The sequence below is a fragment of the Pollicipes pollicipes genome, unplaced genomic scaffold (assembly GCF_011947565.3).
Source record: "Pollicipes pollicipes isolate AB1234 unplaced genomic scaffold, Ppol_2.1 Scaffold_7261;HRSCAF=8764_pilon_pilon_pilon, whole genome shotgun sequence".
In the NCBI taxonomy this organism is placed as follows: domain Eukaryota; kingdom Metazoa; phylum Arthropoda; class Thecostraca; order Pollicipedomorpha; family Pollicipedidae; genus Pollicipes; species Pollicipes pollicipes.
In genome coordinates this window covers 47,668,742-47,692,669 of record NW_023597054.1, presented here as the reverse complement: position 1 = coordinate 47,692,669, position 23,928 = coordinate 47,668,742, and the positions used below count along the sequence as shown (strand labels likewise).

General features: G+C 53.5%; 1 pseudogene; it reads left to right on the top strand.

Annotated features, from left to right (window-relative positions):
• The window catches only part of LOC119111551 (importin-9-like), a 31,805-nt pseudogene extending 29,919 nt beyond the window's left edge, over positions 1 to 1,886 (top strand).
• The last annotated feature ends 22,042 nt before the right edge of the window (positions 1,887 to 23,928 follow it).

Sequence of the window (23,928 nt, the reverse complement as noted above, 5' to 3'; positions counted from 1 at the left end):
TATTACATGAGCGTTGTGTTCGTGTGAACTAAGCTTGTGGCTGGGCAGTTTTAGCGATATCTTTCCGTGAAGCGGTCACGAATACTCTGGCAAATGCGCGTCTAATTAGCGGCGTTCCTTTACGCCCCATCGTGGTTGGTGGCCCCTCGCCATTTGGTAGCCGCGCATCAATGGACGAGGCCTGGTGGTGCTGGTGCTGAGTTACTGCGCGCTCGACACGCGGTCGCGGCGCTGACGGCGGCCGGTGTGTCAGGTGATCAGCTCGGGCCCTGGGATGCGCACGCGGTCGCAGCGGGCTCGCGAGCCCGAACAGTGGACCTCCATACCGGTGCTAGTCAAGATATTCAAGCTGCTCATCAACGAGCTGTCGTCGGCGATCGAGCGGGACGCCGGCAGTGAGGTGAGAGCGGTCTCAGTGGGGTGAGAGCGGTCTCCATGAGGTGAGCGCGGTCTCACTGGGGTGGGCCCCAGGTGGCGCCGAGCGGTCTCCGGCGTTACGGAGCCGCCTGCCCCTCAATCCCACGGTACAGCGGCGGGGCGTATGCGGAGGAGGGAAGACCTCCAGTGGTGAGGAGAGTCAGGTTCCTGGCAGTGGCCCGCTCTCCTCTGACCCCAGCGGCTGTCTGGCTCGCCAGCTGACCTGACCCGATCTCAGCTTTGGCCGACCACTGACTGTTCTGTGATTCTTGACCGGTCTCGAGGAAGGGGAGGGGGGGGGGGGGGGGTGGGCATGCGACTGTCAAAACGGCTTTACCTCCCCCTTCGACTGAATACCATGGCACATTGGGCGGGAAGCCCGCAGATATTGTGCTCGCTGCAGTGCTCTGCACATGGTAGCGCTGTGGCAGGCCGGTGTCGGATGCTGTGTTGTCTGGACAGCGGGGTGGTCTGTGGACAACACGGTTGCTGTCGGGTGGTGCTGTGTAGCTGTGACTGGGGGCTGCGGCCGCCGGCTGACGTGATCGTGACCGTGACCACAGTCCGACCCCGATGAGGAGTACGAGGACGAGGCGGAAGAGGACCAGGAGAAGATCGACCTGCCCGAGGGAGTGCCACTGTCCCAGGTGCTCTCAAATGACTTTCATGGTTAGTGGCTTTGGTCGCACACTGGCCTTTGCTTGTGATTAAGGTGCTTACATATGCCGTATTGGAGTTCTTAGAGCATCAGACCATGTACTACGTTTGCTCATTGTATGATTTTTTATCATTGGTTGATACCCGTTTGTCTCAGCTTATTGAAAGATGTCAGTTGTGTTTGGCTACATTTGCTGTTAAAAGACCAAGGCGTGACGTCCATACCCGGTGACGCCCTGTTGCATCCACGCTGTTACGCAGCGCACGTTCTGACGCGTGTTACCGATCGCTGATCGCTGAAGTACCACGTCTACGACGACACAAAACCGCGTGGCCACACTCCGTTGTTTGTCGCCAGGCTACGACTTCGACACGGTCGACGACGAGGAGGACGCCGACGCGCTGGCCGACCCCGTGTACCACGTGGACCTGAAGCAGTACCTGTCCGAGTACCTGGCGTCGTTCTGCCAGCAGCCGTGCATCGCGCTGTTCGCACCGCACCTGCAGACGGCCGAGCGGCAGGTGCTCTCCCAGATCGGCGTGCGCGCCGTCTGAGGTTATGGACGACTAGTGTCGTGCGAACGCGGCACCGGCGATGCCGCGAAGCCGCCGGGGCTGCCGCGCACCCGACCGCGCCGCGTTATGGGCGGCTACTGTGGTGCGAGCTTTCCGCGGCGTCGGCTGGGCGGAGGGCGCGGGCCGGACGGCGGCGGGCAGCGCAGCTGTGGGGGCTGCCGTGGCGCGGCCTGGCGGTCGCGGAGTGAACTATGCAGGTGGAGCTCGGTGCAGCGTTGCCTTCCGACCAGCGCCACTGCCAGGCGAGGCGGCCTCCGGACGGCGTGCGAGTCGCGGCGGGCCCGGGTACGCGGGAGTCGGCCGTGCCTTGCCGCAGGCGCCATGTTGACCGGTACCGTGATCACATCGCGCATGATGGGATGCTATATTTTTAATATGGCGCTTGTATCGACGTTTTATACCGGGTTAGACGCTGTTGTAGTGGACGTGCGCCCAGTCGCCTGTCTCGGCCGGAGGCCGTTGTTTTCTGGTGCGCTGGTGTGCCTCCGGTGCCCGAGACATGTGCGATGGTTCACACGTGCAGTCGGCCTGGCCGCGTGTGCTCGCGCGGAATGCCCGGGCCTTCGCCTGGGTTCGCCGACTGAAGCCTGTTATCGTTTGCGATCGCTGCCGCCCTCCCCGCGACGAATGGGAACGGGCCGCCACGCGCCAGCAGCGTAGCAGTGCTAGCATGTGTGGGTCCACCTCGGTGCACCCCGTCCGCCGTCGAACACCGGTTGCGTGTGTTGGTGTTCGTGGTGCGTGCTCTTGACCTTTGTAGTCCGGGAAGTATGTATTTATTTTCACCCACATTCACTTTCAAATATATAGTTGATCCTGGATTAATGCTGCGCGATGGTTGTTTACTGCCGTAGGCAAGGTCTCCGAGGTGTCAGACAGCCGTCCGGAGGTGACCCGTCTGTCAGCCGTCCGGAGGCGACCCGCCTGTCAGCCGTACGAGTCTGGGGAGAGCACACCGTCCGGACGGCTATCTGACTGTCAGACGACGCTCGTGATCAAATACGCCATTTAATGCATGACGGAAGTGCAAGGGGACTTGTGCAGGCGCTTGGTTCAGCTTCATCGCGCTCCGTGTCAGCCCGTCGCGAGCAGGGGAACGGCTCGAGCTTGGTGCCCGTCGCCACCACCAGGATCGCACACTTCTGATCTCGGCGCCGCCAGGATCGCGCACCCTCCTGATCCCGGCAGCACCAGGATTGTACACCCTCCTGATCCCGATACCACCGGGATCACACACACCCTGATCCCGACACCACCAGGATTGTACACCCTCCTGATCCCGATACCACCAGGATTGTACACCCTCCTGATCCCAACACCACCAGGATTGTACACCCTCCTGATCCCGATACCACCAGGATTGTACACCCTCCTGATCCCAACACCACCAGGATTGTACACCCTCCTGATCCCAACACCACCAGGATTGTACACCCTCCTGATCCCGACACCACCAGGATTGTACACCCTCCTGATCCCAACACCACCAGGATTGTACACCCTCCTGATCCCGACACCACCAGGATTGTACACCCTCCTGATCCCGACACCACCCCTCTCGCACACCCTCTTGCCACCGGCACCACGGCCACAGGCCATGGGATGTCTCGTCTGGGTCCATCCTCGCGATCTCGGGCAGGGCCGCTGTCGCCGCGCTCCTACAGTCCGGACCCTGTGGAGAAGACTGGGCAGGTCGGCGGAGGAGCCGCTGCTCGTCACTGAGCTTAGCTGCCCGGCCATGTCCTGGCACTTTTGGGCTGGGTTTTGCGGGTGGTCGACGCTCGCGGGGAGGGGGGGGGGGGGGGTCTCGTTTGATTGGTGATGATTCTGTAGGGAATGGTCGCCGTGATGTTAGCCATGTGTTGCAACAGCACGATATGCGAACGGGTTTTCTCCATCACAAGGGAAGGTTCGGGTCCCTCGTGCATTCGTCACTATCGGGGTGTTGATGCCTTTTGCCAGGACAATTAGCAATCGCGTCTCGTTTCGAGCCACCAAAGTAGGAAAATACGGGATAAGTGTGCGTAATTAACCATGAGAGTCTTGCATAGAGGTGCATGAACTGTTGCTTAACATGCATATATGTGTATAGATATTTTTTTTATATTGCGTTGCGTGGTCACATCAAACAAGGCAGTGGTCCTTCCAGACAAACGCTGCCCACAAAAACGCGTAACGGAGCTCGATGGTCCTTCTTCCGTCCTCTCATTACCATAGTGGGAAGGTGAACTCCTCCCCGCGGTCCAGATTCGCCGGCAGTTTCCGGCGGCGCGGTGACGGCGAGTCGTTAGCCTGATGAGCGGGTCGGCAGCCGGCGGGCGGGGGGGGGGAGACGCGACCTCGCTCCGGGGCACGGACGAGGGCGGAACACGGGCGACCGCGGCGCGCGGCCGCTCCGGGCATAATGATGGCTCGTGAAGGACTACGCCGCTTTGTGGGTCACGACCTCCCGAGCGGGGGTCCGTGCGGCCCAGCGCGGCAGGCGAGCGGGAGTGGAGGAGGATCGAGCCGCTGGGCGGCGCTCGAGATGTATGGCAAGTGGGCGGCGGCGACGGATGGCGGCACGTGACGACTGCGGCGGTCTCCGTCGAGCGCTGGTATTCAGCACGCTGGCTGCAACAGCCGTCGGTGGCGCGCTGGAGAACCTCGGCATGGGTGCAGTCGGGTCGGGTCAGCGGGAGGTCATAACTGGCCGATGCGACTGGCCTCGAGCACCGGGAACGAGGCGTGTCTGCCGGAGCTGGCGCTGCGAGTGGCCGCCAGGCGTACGTCTCCGCGCCGGGCGGGGGCCGCCGCTCGGCGGGCGGCGCCGCAGCCACGTCAGCATGCTGTGCTTGGCCGCAGTTCGCGTCAGGTTTAAGGGTCGCTTTAGAGGGCGGTCGTGCTGCGTTACGAACGCGCGCCGCAGGTGGAGAATCGTTGCCCAGCGAATGCAGTGAAATTTTCCAGTTAATCATGTCGCAGAGCCATGAAGTACCGTCCAGCTCTGAATGCATGCAGTGCGGGCTTGGCCCCACGTGACTGCGCAGATATGAGCCAATTGGCAAGCCCAGTCAAAGAGACGGCGCTAACATGACGTAAGTACCAGCAGATGGTTAGCAAGCTGTGGTGGTGAACTGGGAGCATGAACCAACAGATTTCTCCGACTCCTCGCGATTAGCTGATTGCGAATCAACGACCACGAAAGCCAACTGCTGTTTAAAACTGGAGTTTTTCTGAGGTCAAAAACTGTTTGGCCTTCTTGGCTGAAGCATAATAGCTTTCCTGGTCCGTAGGCACAGACAATCAAGCGTGAAACATCAATTAGCAATTAATACCCTGCCAATCTGCAGCATATAATGCACCCTGTTTGCATCATGCTCAAACATGATATCACTTCATCTGCAAATGAGACATGCCAACTTCTGATGCTCGCCGTGATGCGTGCAGAAGATAAGCGCACCGAGGCTTCACATCGCCTTACCCGTGGGCTGAAAGGGGCGCGCACAGCCCGACCCAGTTCACGGTTACTTCTAATTCATGACGCTGTTTACAAATGAATACTTCTGACCGTCGATGAGCCACGGCCGTCCTTTGTGGTCGGCTCTTCACGGGGCGGGCGTGAAGCCAGGCCCCGGTGCTTGAGACGCCTTTTGTTTCTGGCGGCGTCGCTCCCGGTCGGGGATGGGCTTTTTATGGATATTTAGGTGACCTGTCGAAGCTGGGCCGGCGTGATTCACGCTAATGGCCGCCGGGGTTTGCCGCTGACGGTGCTCGAGACGGGCTCGGTCACGGGCACCACGTGACCCTGTGGCCCCCGCGGCACCACCGCCACGGCTGCAAGGGCGCCCGCTGCGGCAGACTGTCGGACGCCGCGCGGCGACCGGGCTAGCCGGCGTTCACGGCTGGCCGGACTCTGTTGTGTATGCGCGATGTGAAGCCGACTACACCCAGCTTGTCTCACGCCGGTGCCACAAGTCCGGGGATGCTTTGCGGCAAAAATCTGGAAGTTAGAAGGCGCGAGACGTGTTTCACTGGCGGTGGATTGGTTAACGATTTCTCGGCCAGCACTGACTACCGCGTCAAGGCAATGCGAAATGCAGCCGTCAAAGTTTGCATTTGGAAAACCAAGTTCCCAACAAAGCAAACCATAGTCAGCTAGCTCAACCTTGACACAAGATACCGATATGCAAGACACCCTTCAGATACGTATGGCCTTTCTGCGAGTGATGCGCCGCCGGCCAGTGGCTGCGCCCCTCGGGCGTGTTCAGCTGAGGGCGCTGGCTCGGCAGCTGCCGCGCGGGCCGTCGCTGGCCGCCGGTGGCCGCCGGTGACCCTGGCTCTGTCGTCACACCTGTCGCGGGCCGGTGGCCGGCACCGATGACACCGGAACGAATGGCCGGGCTCGGCGGCGCCCAGCCGTGATCTAAATAGGCCTTTGTGGTATGGCACGGTCATGAAATAGACACCAGCGTTCTACGCGCGTGCTTCTTAGCGTTGGACCGTGGACCCGCTGCTGATGGGATGCAGCCGCATCCATCCCCAACTCGCAAGAGAAGAATGCGTCGCGGTGATGACCCGCTGACTTTGAAACGACTTCTCACGGCGTCGAAGGCTCATGCGTCACAAGGCCGGCGGTTCAACCGGCGGGTTTACGTCGCCGTCCTTCGAGCGGTCTTGCCTTGTTTCATGTCTGCGAGCCCCTCAAAATTGATTATTGTCTGCCATCACGGTCTTACTATGTTTCGTGAAGCCATGCCCTTTAGTGCCGTCCACCACGTCACTGCATGACGGTGTTCAGAACATGCTGTCAGGGCTCAGCCTTCACCCAAGCCGCTGAGCAAAGCTAAATCAATGGCGCGTCTGGTGTTATGGCGTGCATTCATCTTTACCCGCCTACAATAGCCGAGGCTTGTGTGCGGTAAACTGGCGGTAACTGCGCTTCTATGTCTGCAATGGGCGCATGTGGGCTGACAATCAATTATCTATATTTTTAGTATAACCGTTCTGACGGCGCGAGCTGCGTCGTTAAAAAGCCGAGATAGCTTGTGTCGGCGACCCCTGACCCCAATCGGTCACCTCGGTAACGGCGAGCTATGGCATGCTTCCAGCAGCAGAGCGCGGTGAACAGCTGCGACCCGACACAGATGTGGCAGTTAGCCGCCCCCTGCCCCCGACCGCCGGTGAGGAGATGGGCTCTCCTTAAAGCGACCGGAGAGGGCTGCAGCCTTTAGACCCCGTCGGGGAGATCAGCTGCCTTTAGATCCCGTCGGGGAGATCAGTTACCTTTAGATCCCGTCGGAGAGATCAGCTGCCCTTGGAACCCGTTGGGAAGATCAGTTGCCTTTAGATCCTGTCGGGGAGATCAGCTGCCTTTAGATCCCGTCGGGGAGATCAGCTGTCTTTAGATCCCGTTGGGGAGATCAGCTGCCTTTAGATCCCGTTGGGGAGATCAGCTGCCTTTAGATTTCGTCGGAGAGATCAGCTGCCCTTGGAACCCGTTAGGGAGATCACCTGTTTCTGGAGCTCACCAGAAATATCAGCTGTCTTTGAAACCCGTCGGGGAGATCAGCTACCTTTCGAACCAGTCGGGGCAATCAGCTATCATTGGAGCTCACCAGAAGTATTAGCCAGCTTTGAAACCCGTCGGGGGGATCAGCTGTCTTTTGAATCCGTGGGGAGATCAGCTGCCTTTGGGAGACATTGGGACGATCAGCTATCATTGGAGCCCACCAGAAATATTAGCCGCCTTTGAAAGCTGTCGGGGAGATCAGCCGTCTTTGGAACCTGCCAAAGCAATAAGCCGTCATCAGTTCGCGCTGGGGAGGTCAGCTGTCCATGGCATCAGCTGGAGAAAAAACTGGCGAAGGTACGAGGCGGCGAAGAATACTGCGCTCGTGCAGGCGCGCAGAACGGGGAAGTTATTAGCCTGTGGGTCCGTTCAAGTTCTTGCCGCGTCATGACATGCCACCTGCCAGGGGATTCAGAGAGCATCCATGAGACTGACCCGGACCCAGCCAGTGCCGGCCTGCCGCCGGGAGACGCCGAGTTAGTGCTGCCCCAGCCGGTGACGGCCGCTGCAACAATGGCGCCGGGTCGGCGGGCTGCGCACGGGCAGCGGCCGCCCACCATTGTCAGGGGCTCTGCCCGGCTGCCTGGGCCAGGGGTGCGGACACGCCGCCGCCCAGAGCCCGCTCAGCGCCCACAGCCGATCGGTGGGGCCGCCCACCGCACGCCGGCCGACCAGCGCGCGGCCAGCCGGAGCGGGCTCGTAAGAGAGGCTCGGACGAGGGTACGGTGGCGACCGAGAGACGTTCAATGTCGGTGAAGCAAAGCGGTGTGGTGGGATCCGTTGGCTTGCTTCCTCGCAGTTCATTAAACGGCCATTTTGACAGGCCCGCGATGAGACGCAAGCATCTGCGCGGCTCGAAACACGCATCACACGGGCGCCGATGTGGCGCTGGTGAGGCGGGGAGATCACGGACAGCTCGGTGAGATGACCGGTCGGCACGGCTCAGCTGGCTTGCAGTGGTCATCTGACCCGGTCATCTGGCGGTCCGATCTGGACGTGGAGGTCACGGACGTCGAGACGCGCCGGCACTGATCGATCGGAGGCCCGATGCTGACCGAGGCCACATTCAGAGTCCCGCTGATGTCGGTGATTAACGAATTATGCCGGAAAATCCGATCATGATTCAAGCACAAGCTGCCTGTCCTAATCAAAACCACGACGCAGTGGTGCGTCCCTGAGTGTAGATATTGTTACGAAACGGCGATCATGTGATTCCGGCGGGTATTAAGCGTTTTATTTGTTTACGGCCGGGTATTTGGGTTTATGGGCGCGCTGGCGCGTGGCCGTTTGATGGCAGCTGATGAGCTTCTTTATTGGTTGATGGAGGCTTCACCCGCTCTGAGGAGGCTTCAGGCTCTGAGTCGATGCGAGCGTGAACGTGATGGAAAAGGATGAACGACACCTCATGAAGATATCTCTGCCGCCACCTCCCTCGGGTCAGAGGTCGGAGGCGTGCGTTCCGTAACGCGTGCTTACATGGCGTCAGCTTCGGTCGGCCACACGGAGCTCAGTCTCGGACCAGGTCAGTTAGCCGGCGGGCCGGGATCCATCAACCTCACGCGTCAGTCGTCGTTTACGCCAAAGCTTGCCTCAGAGAGCGGCAAAAAGTCTGGTGCCGCCCGCGGACGGCTGCGCGAGGTGCTCGTCCATCAGCGGCCCCCGGCCGGCCCGGCCGCCGCGGCCCGCCAGCGCTCCTCCATCAGCGTACCGCGTCACTAATGTGACCCGTTGCGACACGGTCCGCTGGGCGTCCGGTCAGGGGCGGCGGCGCGTGCCCCGCGGACCGGCCGGCCGGCACAGCCGCCGCTGTCGTTCACCGGCACCTCCGTGTGAGGGCGAGTACAGAAAACCCGCAGATGGATCCCCGAGACCGAGGGCGGCTTCCGAGGACCTGGAGAGGGTTTGATGGAGATGTGGGAACGTTTTGCGGAGGTCCTGGCGTTGTTAGAAGATCTGAGGAGGGCTTTGTCGAGACATAACAGTTGCTCTCTGAACATCTGGTAAGTTATCTCCGTAAGTTTGAAGATTTATCTTCGCGAGCCCGAATACATTTTTTCCTCGCGTGTCTGACAGCTGCCCGTAAAGGTTTGAGCACACATCTGAGCGCTGCAAGTAAAATTTGGCATTGCCCGGCCCACAGGTATGGAAAGCTGCAATCGTTTCTTTTCGTTATTTTATATTATGGTTTGCTGTTATTGCTCCTTCTTTTAAGTCCTGAGCTACGGCTAGTTGAATGATGCTGCCACTGCGAAGAAGATAACGCTCCGACCGTTGATAGCCAACGTCAGTGTCTGCGCTGCTTGAGAAGCAGTGGAGAACGTGTCTAGATGCTACGGTTGCCACGACTTCACTTTTCTTGGACGCATTCCGTTCGGAAATGCACCGTTTTTTGTGAGGATCTAGTTTGATTTATGATGCTTTCAACTCAACCGAGAGTCTATTGCCACGCAAAAACCAGGATTGCCTGAAATGTTGCGGTAAATGTGACCACAGCTTTGCTGTAAAAATATAACCTCAATAACTGGATGCGTTCTTGCAATTTCTGCTTAGGTGCTTCGGGGGCCACGCACGCAATACGTTTTATGTTCGCAAGTGATTCTAATGGTTAAAGGCCACTTGAGTCAACAATGGTTGGCTGGGTGAGTTAATACCTTTAACATCAAAGGCTACATGAGTCAACATGATGCTTTTGATATTTCATTGGCTCTAGCCCCAACCAATGGCGTGCTTTCGTACCAGGTCAAACGGCAGGTTCCTGGTTATTTCCAACGCTACGCACGGCATTTAGAACACAGCAGCCACTTTCTACCAGCCCTATCCCTTACAGCGGCGTAACGATTTACGCCGATCCACGCATGGCATGTCCCAGCACCATTACGTCAATGACGTGGCTCACCTAAATTCCATCTGCTCGACATAATGTTAAAAAGACAATAGTAATTTCAATGAGCTATTACAGCCAACAATGACTTAGATATTTTACGACGAATTGTTAGCAAGTTCGCTTATGTCAGGAGATTCCTGCCGGCCGCAAGAAAAGTGTTTTACTATAACTACTATAACTACTTTAACGACTACGCCAGAATGGGACGGCAGTATAAAGCTGAGACGGATCGTCACTAGACGGTTTTGGCAAACACTTTTCCCGACACTCTAGCAACGTATCCGATCAGCAATTAAAGCCTGTCGCCTGTACAGAAAGTGCTAACCCGCAACCATTTGCTGACCGACAATTGCATTGTGTCGATTGGTTTTCACCTTTGCCGGAGAATAGTGAAAGGACGCGTGCCAACCAAAAGTTTAGATCAGATTTGCTGAGATCACTGACATCCGTCCAACGCTATCAATGAACGCGACTTCATTATGTGTCATGTGTCATGTCACATGTGTCATCGGTGTCATGACGCTGGTGCATCAACTGCTCTAGAAAAGTTAATGAACTAAAGAACAGCATTAGATATGGCTCAACTTGTCATAATGCTAACATCGTAAGCATGCAGCCGTCACCCGGCAGGTATCAACCTTCCTTCGACCTCTCTTTCACATTCCAACGAAGCCAGCCGCCACCAGGGTCAGCCCAATGACCCGCGACCTTGCCGAACCGGCCAAGGTCGGCCGACCGAGTCGGGACATCGCCTCCGATTGTTTCGCTGACCCTACTGCCCAGTGGGAGGAGTCCCGGACCTCCCGTCCCAGCTGTCGGCGCTGCTGCCGGCTTTGTCTCCGAGTGACCTTGCCAGGCGCCCCGAGCCGCTTCCCGGCCCGGGGCGAGATGATTCGACGGGCGCCCTCGCCCCTCGTTGGACGAGACTTTCGTGTGTCATGCCCGTGGGGGGAGGGGGGGGGGGGTGCCGAGGGCGGGGTGGCTTCGTGATTCATCTCTAGGTGTTGTTTGCTCACGGGCGAGGGATCAATGAAGTGAATCCTAGATCACACTTCATCTGTGCGGTGTTATTCGCAAACGTTTCAAAGCCCGACTTCTGAGGATTCTGACAGCGCCAAACAGCGGGTCAGCGCCTGAGGTCGGAGGCGACAGGACAATGGTCCGAGCACACAACATGACTCTGCGGTCCACTTATGTCGGGCTAACCGTTGTATGGTCGGGTTTCGGCAGCCCCGGCTGTGGTGTTCACAGGCCGGCGGTGGTGTTGACACGCTCCCAGGCTCGCCCCGACGTCACCTGTCTAAACAGCCCGGCTGTACCGCCCCTTTCAGCTGCCTGAAAGCGAAACTCCGGAATTAGCCCAAAATGAACTTCAGGGCACCAATGTGACGACCTTGACCTATAGCCGGGAGCACCGAGGCCTGTGCGGTAGTACAATGACTGATAACGTGGATTGTGATTCACATATGAAATGTAGTGTGGGACGAATCGACATGCTGTTTGGACAGTATGATCAGCTGAATGTTCTCGGTTCAGAATGGAGGCCAACCCCCATCCCTCCCCATTGCCGACAGATATTACCGACTTGACAAGAAGCACATCTCTAAACACTTCCTTGGCTAAGAAAACTAAAAGAAACTAAAACTGTTGACAACATCAAAGCCAAGCCATAGACTGCATGTCCTCGGGTGTACGTTGCGTTGCACAACGGGGCTTATGTACCATGATGTCCAATAAACACGTCCGTGAGGTCGCTGAGGAGAGATCAATGATCACAAGATCGCTGCTAATATCAGAGATGCCGGATGACGTTTGGTCACTGCATAGCATGGGTGTTCTGCCTATGACTGCACTGTGCACTACGATTACGCTAATCCTTGCATTATTAGTCACAGGGGATGTGTAGTCCATTCTGATTGGCAAAGCATGCCAAACATGTCGAGATCCCTGCCATATCGTATCAAAACACCTTGACAATAAGAACGACTTGAGAGATTCTCCGCATTTATCGCATGTATCAGCTGCGTTCCTGATATCATCTGAGTGGATACTCCGTTTCTATACTTCATCTGAGTGATGCATATGGCCCAGCTCGCTGGGATGATGAACAGTCTGGATCGTGTGATTTTGACAGGAATGCATCACTGCGTGGTCCGAGATGCAATTTAAGGTAACGTTTGAGAGAACTGTTAAGGTTTCAAGCCTTTACAACTACTATAGCGTAATAACGTGGTTTTCACAGCTTTATTTGCAACGTAGGCCACTTTATGCCATTTCCAATGTCTCCGAAAATTCCGTGCAGCTTAACTCACCTGCAAATTACTTCAACCATGGAAGTGGAATCAAGCCCGTATGTAAAGAAACCAGCGTCTGAAATCCATTTTTCTCTCGAAAGTGTCACAATACTGCAGCATCATGTTACTCGGAGCCCAGCTCGGCGGGCACCACAACAGACAGCCACTGACTGGATGACGAAGCATTTTAAATCAATAAAGTCAAACAGCAACGACACCGCGTTACGACGTGTGTTTCGCAATGCATCATTACGTGTCGTATTCAAGGATGGTAGCTGAAATCGGATCTTAAACACGGCAGTGTGTGCGGCGTAATAGGCATCCTCGGCGCCCTGAGCGTGCGGTCGAGGTTCGGTTCCAAGCGCTACTGGGAGACGCACTGAGCCTCACCACCACATTTCTGTTCGACGCACAAGTGGCCAGATTTCGGAACACTTAAAGATTTCTTTAAGAAACGTTTGGACGTCACCGTCCTCATGCGACGCTACTGCAATGCACGTCGTCGACCGACGACGATTGCAGTGGTCTTAGAGGCGCCCCATTCACATATTCCGTTACTCACACAGCACACATATCACCAAAACGCTGGAAGCTCCATACCGTTACAACCAACACCTTGGCGATGTCTCCTGAGCTGCGCGTGTCCTCCCACCTTGACCTTGACTCGGCGGCAGTGACCCGCTGCTTCCCGGGCTGGTGGTGGGGTGTCAAAACGGGCGCTACGGAGGCAGCAGATCACATTATACGGGAGAGGTGATGATGTCTCTGAACTACCGAAGGACAGCATGTCCGTGCCGACGCGTCGCCCCCCCCCCCTGCCAGGCCTCTCACTTCCGCGCCGATGTCCCGACTGCTGGCCGTGATTGTTTTCCTAATTAGTCATCTCATGGAGGCCAAACCAGCCTAGAAGCAACGTGGTAGGAGTCGTGAGCCCCTGGGGCTTTGAAAGACACTGGAAAACCTTCAAGCTCATTTGCCAACAGCGATCAGAGTCCGTTGTTTACGACTGGTATTAGCTGAGGATGAATAAGACGAGTAGATGATATTTTGGCTATATAATGGAAATTATTTTGCCTCCGTTTTTTGCATTAGGCAAGGACCAAGTGAATACATGTCCGATTTTGTATTGATATTCTTAACAATAATGCGCAAAACAAATTTTTCCGCGGAGACTAATGCATTTACGTATGATTTTTGCAGGTTTGGCTCCCGTGGGCCAAAGTTGTTAGGAAACTCCTATGTTATCTCTAAAATATACTTTATAATCGAGTTTTTGTGATCCATGCCATGAACTTCGACATTTTGGTCTACAAGGTCAAAAAGTTTGCTTCTGTACTATCTTTCTGCTCCACAAGCAACTAAATGGATGTGTGGCGGGAATGTACTGCATTGCTAAAATAACCCTCACTTAAAATATATGTTTAACACTCCCTTCTCTTCTCCAGGCACCTATAATTCTCTAAACACTGCTGACCTTTGATGGGTTGGATTGTGTATTACATGAAAAGAGCATCACTAACGGTTGTCGAATATTTGTGGAGACGGAACGCACGTTTTATTACATTGCCTAATGTGCCGCCAAAAGAACATTTCACCATCTATAGGTGAAGGCAAAGCTCTGCTATGAAAGCTTATGTTCGTGCACGGTTGTTATTCACAGTATTTTCCACAAGCAGTGAACAATACGTGATGAAATCCCATGAGTGCAAATACGCCGTGCGCTGCCCATGCTACCATGCATATAAAAAGAACACGTCACGCTCTAAATTTCCGGTTCGCGCAACGACCCATGAACCGTGCTAGAACATGGCGGCCAACTATAAGCAACTTGAATTTAACAACAATTAAAGTTGGTCACCGACTTTTCGTCAAAAAGAAAAAATGTAACGGACTTAAAATTGTCCGCCGCTTCGGTCTGGGATTGGAACTGAATTTTTGCTTCGTGAGAAGTTTCGGAAGTCATTATTTGACTCATCTTCTGCAAGATCCCACTATTATCTGCTCAATAAAATGCTATCTAATGACCTGTTTCCAAACAGATAAGGAAAACCAGACTAAGAAAAACTCAATGAGAACCGTCCCTTGCCCCACGGGCGTTTTCTCCTTTGCCTGATATGATTGGGGGCCTCGGAGATAATTCCCTAAGTTATCGAAAATTACTAAAGCTGAAACCGTGGCAAAGATGGCATTGGAAAACTCTCGTCGTTATGTTTTAGACATGTGGAACTAAATAAGAGAAATAACGCTCTGGACGGGTCAAAGCGGGTCATAGGGGTTAGGTCAGCTCCCAATCTTAAGCTAAGCCGTGTCTTGGTTTTTAGTTTTTTAGGCCAAGTTTAGCCATCAGGTCACACTAAGAATTAAATGTCAACGGGAAAAACAGCGTTAGAAAAGCACTCCAGAAGTGAAATATATGTGACATCAAGGTGTATGATGGAATCATATGATCATCAAATCATGTGGTCTCCGAAACGCCAAACGTGTCCCCAAAGAGTAAGGCTGTGCGTGTTCAGAACCGTTCATAGCTTATTCCGGAAAAATGTTTTGGCATCCTCTGGAGCTCCCTCGCAGAGTTAGTGTTGAGCATGGTCGCTCATTATGGTTAAAAACTGACCCCGAATTAGCAACGAAGTGCTTTTTGCCCGCAAGAACTGAAAGAGCACTCGCCTGAAAACGAGGCTAAGATTATTTTTCTCAAGTGTGAGTCTTGCAGTTCGTTCAGATTCAGCGAGGATACCAGTTATTAAGAATACGAAAGAAGCCATTGCTGAATGGGACGAATCACCGCGTAAGAATGCATAGGCCTTCTAATGATTTGTGATGTGTGTACGTTACCTGCTTTGATAGTTCCTAAGTCATTAAATGCATATCGTCAATGGAGTGATGCGTTTACTTTTTGACAAACAAGTGGTTTATTTTGAGATATTAATTCTCCCATTAATCTGGTGCATCTTCTGCGGCGCGGCAAACGTTACCTGTCTGCGCCAGCCCTGAGCGTATAATAAAGATTTCTGAGCCACTCTGGGAAAAAAATGATGTTGATGTATTGGATATGAGCTAGTCAGGGCGAACACCTGCCGCAGGAGACAAAACGCTGCCCATTGGCCAGCGTAGTCAGCGATTTCGCCATGCGTAATCGGCGCCGGCGGGCAGATGAGCGTGTCGGGGCTCGGGTGACCCCGAGTTTGGCGCGCGGGGCCTCGGCCGCCGCCGACGGCGCCGACCTTGCGCCGTGACGCACGTCTGCTCTCCCGCCGGCGGCGCGTCCTCCGCCGCCGGCGGGGCAGGGACCGGAACACGGCCCACCGCACGGCGGGGGACAGGAACTAGGCGTGGGACGCGGCAGAGGGAGGAGAGCAGGTGGCGTGAGCGACGGGCGTCCGAGGTACACAGGTCGCCAGACCAGTGGGGGATGGGATGCTCACACAACCCACAGCAGAGGAGGCGTGACGTACGGCGGCCCGCTGCATCGGTCCGGGTACGGTGCATGCCGCTCGCCTTTGCAGCAAGGGCGGGCCACATGGCCTGCCTCACCAGCAGGACAGGCGGGTCGCATCACCGCCCAGCTCAGCGCCCGAGGCGAGATGCGGCGCCGCCCGCCACACCGGCACCGGCGGACCACCCAGCGGCGCCTGACGCTGTTTGCCGGCGCCCGTCGACCGCGCTCACGCGTCACCCGGCTCCGCAGCACCCCAGCCGGCAATGCGGGGCGCGCAAACACGTCAAAAGCGGGCTATTATGTCTGCGCGGCGTCATCCATCAGCGGGCGCATCGGCCACGACGGCGCGCGTAAAAGCCGCGCCGGAGGTCGGCCGCGGCACGGACCTTGACGCGTCAATCTGCATGAATGACCGAACGGCGCCGTTTGCGGAGCCGATCCGGCCGACGCTCGATGTGATCCGGTGACGTCATTAGTTCATTGATGGGTGCTGCAGAGGAAATTGCAGCCCAAGGCTGCGGGTAGTTAACGTTGGTTATGGGTGATCTTGCGGCAGACGAAGGGCCTTCGACTCAAGTTAAGTTTGTTTGTGGAGCGTTAATGTGGTCCTCAAAGACGATAGATGACCATGAGAATGTTTTTGGGCCTAAATAGTCTTACGTGAAGAATAGGGGCATGCGTTTCTGTCAATCCTGGCGCCATAAGTGTAAATGATGACCGGCTATCTTCGGCCATGATGGCACTTTGGCTTAGTAATGCTCAGCTAGCCGAGAATATAGCGTCATATATTGATCGATTTTGCTATAAAAGCGGACGTGAAATTAGGAGAGTATAATTTCGTGGATTTAGCATTTACGAGTTCCGGTGCACCAGCTTACTTCCGATGTTATCAATTATCCTTGGAAAAGCTCGACTCTGTGTGGTTAGGTATCATTAGTTACCTGTTAATCAATGACTGCACCAAACACCTGACTGCCGTGAGAGCCACTTTAGCCCCATTGTTGTCCCGAGTTGGCAAACGGGTGTCTTGGCCTCACTGGAACAAAGGCTTTAGACGTCGCCTTGGAGTCTAATAAGCTGTGAATGGTCAAAGGATCCGGGTGAGCTTTTTGCCGAAAAAATATATTCGTTGAGCAACAACAGCAACACTTTTGAGGTGTCGTCGTTCTGAACCGTGTTGTATGCCGTACTTGCTCCAACTGATATTGGCTTACGTACAATTATAATATGATCACGATCAGCATCAATTAGCCATAACATATAACAGAACCCAGAAAAGCCGCTCAACAGCATTTCACGAGCAACTTCTAGAATATCAATAAAATGCTTGACCCGGAATGTATATGTGTCTGTTCTAGGGCCTTGGTATATGTGTATGATTTGTCACCAACGCGATGCGTGGTTTGTGCCGGTTTTGTCGTGGATGTCAGGTTGAAATGCGACTTTGCTATGTGACTTCATTTGAGTGTTGTTGCACGCCACATTCCAGGCTTTCAGTTGTTCTGCCCGGTTGGACGGTGAAGTCATCAGATATTCTTTCGAACAGTGTCGCACGCAGATCTGTACCGGACTCCAAGCGGAGTAGAAATCGGCTCACATATCAGAGAAATCGCCCACGAATCGGAACCCAATCTATTCCTCTTCATTTCGGCCGGGAGTTGGGGCTGAACTTTGGTCTGATTTTTTAGGCGCTCTGACTGCTTGGTCATCTTGTTTGGATTTAGGTTAACGAAACAGATTTCAAATGGAGCATAGTGAAATATTATACAATGCGCATCAACCTAGATAAGACAATAAAAAGTAGCCTTATTGCTCGGAGAAAACCAGGAGAATGGAGATATGGATGTGTCAGTATTTCGGCAACCTGTCTGCATCAAAACGAATAGTAGAAGTGAATTCACTTCTAGTCGATTTGATAAAGGCATGTTGCCAAGGCATCAGCGCATCCACGTCTTCATTCTCCTGGTTTTTCTCCGAGAATAAAGCAACTACTTTTGTCTTATTCATGCGAATAATGCTCCTCGCAATTGCACAACTTGAGTATCAACTTAGGTCGGATTCGATCATAATGTTAAATTAGTTTTCATGTATGTATATATATATATATATATATATGTATACATATACACATATGTATGTGTATATATATATATATGTATGTGCATATGTGTACATATATATATATATATATATATATATATATATATATATGTATATATATATATATATATATAATCGGAACTTGATTGCAGAATTACATCTTTTCTCCTCACGTCAAAGTTATGGTCGGCGCAATATCGTGTTGCATTGATTGCGTTGTAATGCTTGTAGTAAGAGTCGGGATAAACCAGATGCAACGCGAGGCTGAGTCAGAATCTACAGCTCTGCTACGGAACTAAGTGCAAGTCTAGCTGCAGGTTCTTACACGCTGCAATTGCTTACAGTTTCACGCACAATAAGTTTGAGGTACGTCGTAGGATGCATGCAACAGTGTTACCTATTGCAGTTAAAATGGCACTGTTTGTATGAGGCATATAGAAATAGACATATTGTGATCACCCCCAGTTTGGCACTGCGATATTTGGCTTAAATTACTTTTGACGTAGAAGTGGGCACACATGTTATGGACACTGTGGCACACTGTGGCACGTGTTCCAGAACGACCGGCTTGGATGTCTCGGATTCGCGACGTTGCAATGCCTGGCATTCATGCCTTTTGCACCTCATGATGTTAAAGTGCGACAGTTCAGTGCCATTTTCTTCCAGTACCCCATGCTTTAACGATGAGCATTGTTGGAAGCCGCAACCATTCGTGGTGCTACCCTTTGAAATCTCCATGGCCATCAAGTCAGAAACGGATGAAGCTGCCCCGGTTGTAAAAAGCACACGCACTGCGATGGCAACCACAACGAAATGTGATCATCTTCGCTGATGTCTGCGTTTTTCACGCGGCTGTCATTCCTTACACTTGTGCATGCATCTGAATTCTTGTCACCTAAAGCTTTAAGGAGTTTGGGGCATGCTGGCCATTGGGCAGATGCAAGCTTTTGTTAAGTGATAATAAGAATCCGAACCACGCCCCCATTCCTCCACCCCTCCCCAGGTTCGCTCCAGGCACACGAGGGTCGAAATCATGTGCCACTCCCAGCCAATACTGGCGGTGTTTAACCTGACCTTGCTCGTCTACCGGCCGCCTGAATTTGGGACCTCTCAGTGTGGCCCGCGTCCATGATGAATCGATTACAAGCCAGGTGTGCTCGAGATCGCACTCAGGTGCCTGATAAATGATGGTCTCATGCATAATGCACAGCGCTCTCCCCGCCCCAATGTCTTAAGTCACAATGGGAATAATGATGGAAACATATGGGCTCAGCTAATTTGCTTTTTCATCCCAGCTGGCGCCATAGGTAGACAGTACGCTCTTGATATCATGTCGGGATATCTGAAACAACTATGAATAACCACATCTTTAAAGGACTAAATCCCCGCAGCCAGCCACGGCGCGTGACCAGCTATGAGGTCAGGGCCTGTCGAGGCTGCGGCAGGTCAAGCCATTCGTTCGCACGGGTCACGACGTCAGCCGCTGGTCGCCCGCGGTCGAGGTCGCACGGCGAGGACCTCACCATGGCGGCCTGGTTCCCCGTTCAGCGGCGCTCGTGGCGTTTGGACGTATCGTCTGTTCTTCGCGTGGGACGCCAGGTGGACGACCGTTCCATAGCCCGCACTAAATTAGGTTCAGATTTGCATATGTTTGTGTGGTCGAAGCTAATGGTCAGCTTTGACCGGAATGTCATTAATTACAAACGAGCAAACAAACGAACCTTTGCAACGCACACGGGCGTGGATGCTAGCGTGGTGGTCTGCTTTTTGGTCACAACGCATGAGCGTTTGATACACGTGAACATGACAGCTGCGGTTGAAGGGTGCAGCGTTGCAGCCCACTGTCTCATGAATTGCGATGTCGGTTTTACGGATGTACCCTACTTGAACATTTGGCCGTCGGCATATGCAGGTACGTCCGATGTAACTAACGGTCAAGTAATTTCCGGTTATTTTGACGAAGCCCATCATGCAAAGATATGCTCTCGCTATGAATCCCAGCATTGCAGTTACCTGCGTTTTACTATATGAAAGTGTATGCAAGGCAGCCAGATGCTCCTGCTACTTCTTAACTTATACGTGAATAAATGCCTCCGAATGCTACAGCTTGAAGACATGTCTTTGACTTCAAAAGTCGATCTCACTGCGACTTTTAGCGCAAACAGACTTGGTATTTGCGTTACGAAATTAGCCTGTTCGGGTAGTAGGTTCTCTACAGTAATAGCTTGCTCGAACTGATGCCCTATTTTCCTAGATTTATATAACTTCAGGAGTTGTCACTCGCAGACGCTGTTTTGATCTGACGCAACAGAAGTAACAAGCCTGCCGTCCGTCCACCGGCCAAAGGCCTCAGCGCCATCAGGTTAATTGTTCAGGCCACATGTTTTAGGTTTCACTGAATTAAACATGTCCAGTGGCTAAGAAAAAGAATCTGGACATCTTTTTAACGAAACTCTGTTTAACCTCATTTTGTGCTGAATAATTTCTTGATTTTTCATCACAACATGCAGGATTCGGGCTACACCGAGTGAGTACGTAACTCCATTTAAAAACGGTGGTAAAGCCTTTTTACCTTTGGACGGCAGAAATGGAACTGCACTGGCTGTAATACACATGGTGGATGGATAATCATAGCCAGCTCCGCTGGAAATACCCCTATCAGCGATGTCGGTCTGTAATCTTTTCTGAGGGTCCTACTCCGTCCCCCATCGACGTTGGTTCGCTCCATCTTGACTTTTCCCATGTTTGACTTACCCCACGTTGACTTGCCTCATGTTGAGTTGATGTCCTCCGATGATGGTGCAGGCCTTTCCAACACTTTTGCTGAAATACTAAAGCAAAAAAGAGAAAATGTGTAAGTATGAAACAAAACGCAAAAAATATCTAATGACGATGACTACTTTTTGCTGAAATAAAGGATTACGTTTTGGACACATGAGACATCATCAAAACACAGAAAATTGCGGCTTGTATAAATCAAGTGGGCAAAAACGTACATTTTGGGAGGATTCGGTTGTCGGCCCCTCAGCTAGTCCATCCCCTGCCCGCAAATATTTTTTTATAAATCGACGCTCCTGCCACCTCTACTACAGTTTTCACAAGCCGCTTGATCCTCAATTCTACAGCATTAATCCCACGTCCAGGCTCTGTCTTCTCCCAAGTCCCGCTGACATCCGCCTCGTTTTCACATGGCCTCCGGCGCGACCGCGCGCGGTCGGCGCGCGCCGTGGCCGGTTCCCGGCGGCGGCGGCGGGTCCGGCTCGGAAGGCTGGCTCGGGGGTTCCCCTCTGGCCGGTGGCTGCCGGTGTCGGGCAGGCGCGTCCGGGTTGGCACCGTACGCGGGGGTCGCGACCCGACGCGACCCGGCCGTCATTGTTGTCACCGCGGTGGCCATGACTGACGCAGGGCCGGGCTGTAGGACGCGCGGATCGCCGCGCAGAACTGATGACGTCACCAGATCGCCGCGCAGAACTGATGACATCACCAGATCGCCGTGCAGAACTGATGACGTCACCAGATCGCCACGCACAACGGATGACGCCGTCAGGCGCCTCCACGTGACGTGGCAGAGACGGGAGCGGGGTTTGTCGCTAGGTCGTGGCTTGGTTGAAGGGAAGTGCTTTCAGTTGTGAGGTCGCGATGTGATCGTCATGTGCGTGAAGTTTCCTGGCGAGTCCGATGTCCAAAAATGGAGATTCCTCATCGGTGTCAGCCCACGCAGCGAGCCGTCTGGTTGTTTCATCAGGAATAAGTGCTTACTGTTTAAACCGTTCAAAAGACCCTCTGTTGGATGAGTTGTGATGACTAGCAATCCAAAAATTAACCGTGGGATATACTTGGTTAGTCATTACACTGCACATCAGCGGCAATCTGCATCCAACACCGGCGGCACCTTTTGGTCAGGTGATGTATTGCCTGGGTGTAGAGGGCCTCAAACATATCAATGTGATGTGGCGAATGTAGAGTTCATTGAAGCAAACAGTTAATTGCGCAGCGTTTGAGTTTTGGAAGTACAACGAGGAAGCTGAATCGTGGGCAATGATAAGGACAACAATAATGCGAGCCCGTTGAAAACCAGCCTTCTATGGCGTAACGAGCACGGCCGCTCCAGGTTGTCAGTGGTTGTGTGTGTGCAACAAAAAACTGTGTTTTAGACCACCTTCTCCGCTGTAATTATAGCCGGATCTATGGCGAATACGGGACCACCGTCACGGCGTGCTCTGGGTTGAGCCCCGTCGGTGATCCGTCTCCCAACTGGCGAATACGGGACCACCGCCGCGGCGTGCTCCGGGCTGACCCCCGTCGATGATCTGTCTCCCCACTGGCGAACACGGGACCACCGCCACGGCCCGCTCTGGAGGTGACCCCGTCGATGATCCGTCTCCCCACTGGCGAACACGGGACCACCGCCACGGCCCGCTCTGGAGGTGACCGTCGCCGACGATCCGTCTCCCCCCTCATCAGCTCCGTCACCTGGGCGCGCATCAAAGAGTTAGCCTTGGCCGAAGCCGATCGAACCTCGCAATTACACCCCAGATCGACCAATCCGTCGACGTCTCGCCCGCAACACACCTTAGCGCCCTCCCCCCCCCCCCCCCCCCATAGCCACGCCGGGGTCGACCTCTGATCCGTGAGGACATCGCGACCGCGGGACACGCGACTCCCGTCATTTGCCGTCGTCCGCTCTATCATCCGCTCGTGCGATCCGTGCACCCCACCCGCTCGGCCAGGAAGCATGACGCGCGCAGCCAAACATTGTTCAGCGACGGCCGCTGGCCTAGATACCGGGCATTCATCGAGAGGCCGGTGCCGACCTCGGAATGTGGGATGCAGCCAATTGTCAGCGGTCTCAGCTGTGAATTACCACAGCCCAGTAATTAGTCACGCCGAGATCGCCCTGCCCGGAGCCAATTGTCAGCGGTCTCAGCTGTGAATTACCACAGCCCAGTAATTAGTCACGCCGAGATCGCCCTGCCCGGAGATCAATACCGGCTGTCCGTCACCGGCCACAGCGGCGCGTAATCACCGCTTGCTCTCGGCTACGACAATGCGATTACGCTAATGAAATCGCCGACACAGTGCGGCTTATTTGGAAGCTGCATTGGACCATATTGTATGGCTGCGGCAATTCATGTTTCGATTATCATTTTTTAAAAGATGCATTCATGTCGAGTTAACATCTCATGCGATGCTAGGTGACCGTAATTTTCACATTCCATTATTTTGATTTTTGATAGGTCAAGATGTTAGCTCTCCATCGAATATCTGCAGGAGTCTACGTATATGTATGTACATGCACACTTAAGCTTAGGCACGTTTACGTTCCCTATAATATTTCCCTTGTTCTGAAATCAAGCAAAGGCACACGAAAAGATCATTTTTCGAAATTACTGTGCTGCCTTCAACAAACCAGTTTGAAGAGAAAATACGAGTACGCAAAGGCCTTATTTGAAATGCATTATCATGCAGAATATATACGCATTCTATGGGTTAATCGTTAGAGGCATGAGGATGCATCCTTGGCATGAGTATATATATATATATATATATATATATATATATATATATATATATATATATACGCATTCTATGGGTTAATCGCTAAAGGTGTGGGTATATGGCGTTGAGGCTGGCGCATGTAGTGTCTCGCCTAACCCATTACAGGCAGGAGGGAAAAAATTGTTGGATGATAACTAAACCATCCATTTTACCTGAATGAATCACGCGATTGACGGCGATGAAATTGTTAAGCTGGAAAGAGCGTTGAGCAGAGTTGTGATAATTAGGGGAAGTAGGGAGAAATGTGGATTGATAAGCACGTGGTGTCATTGGGCCGCCCCCTCCCTCCTAACTAAGCATGTCTCACCATTGTTTATTGTAGGGGGTAGTAAGGACGTATCGTCCAGACGGATGCAGGCTCGAAACTGAGCTGAGGTGTGCGATTTAAAAAAGAAAGACTTATAACTCCTGACTTTTCGGCAATATGAGTTCAGAGTAATTATTAAGTGAT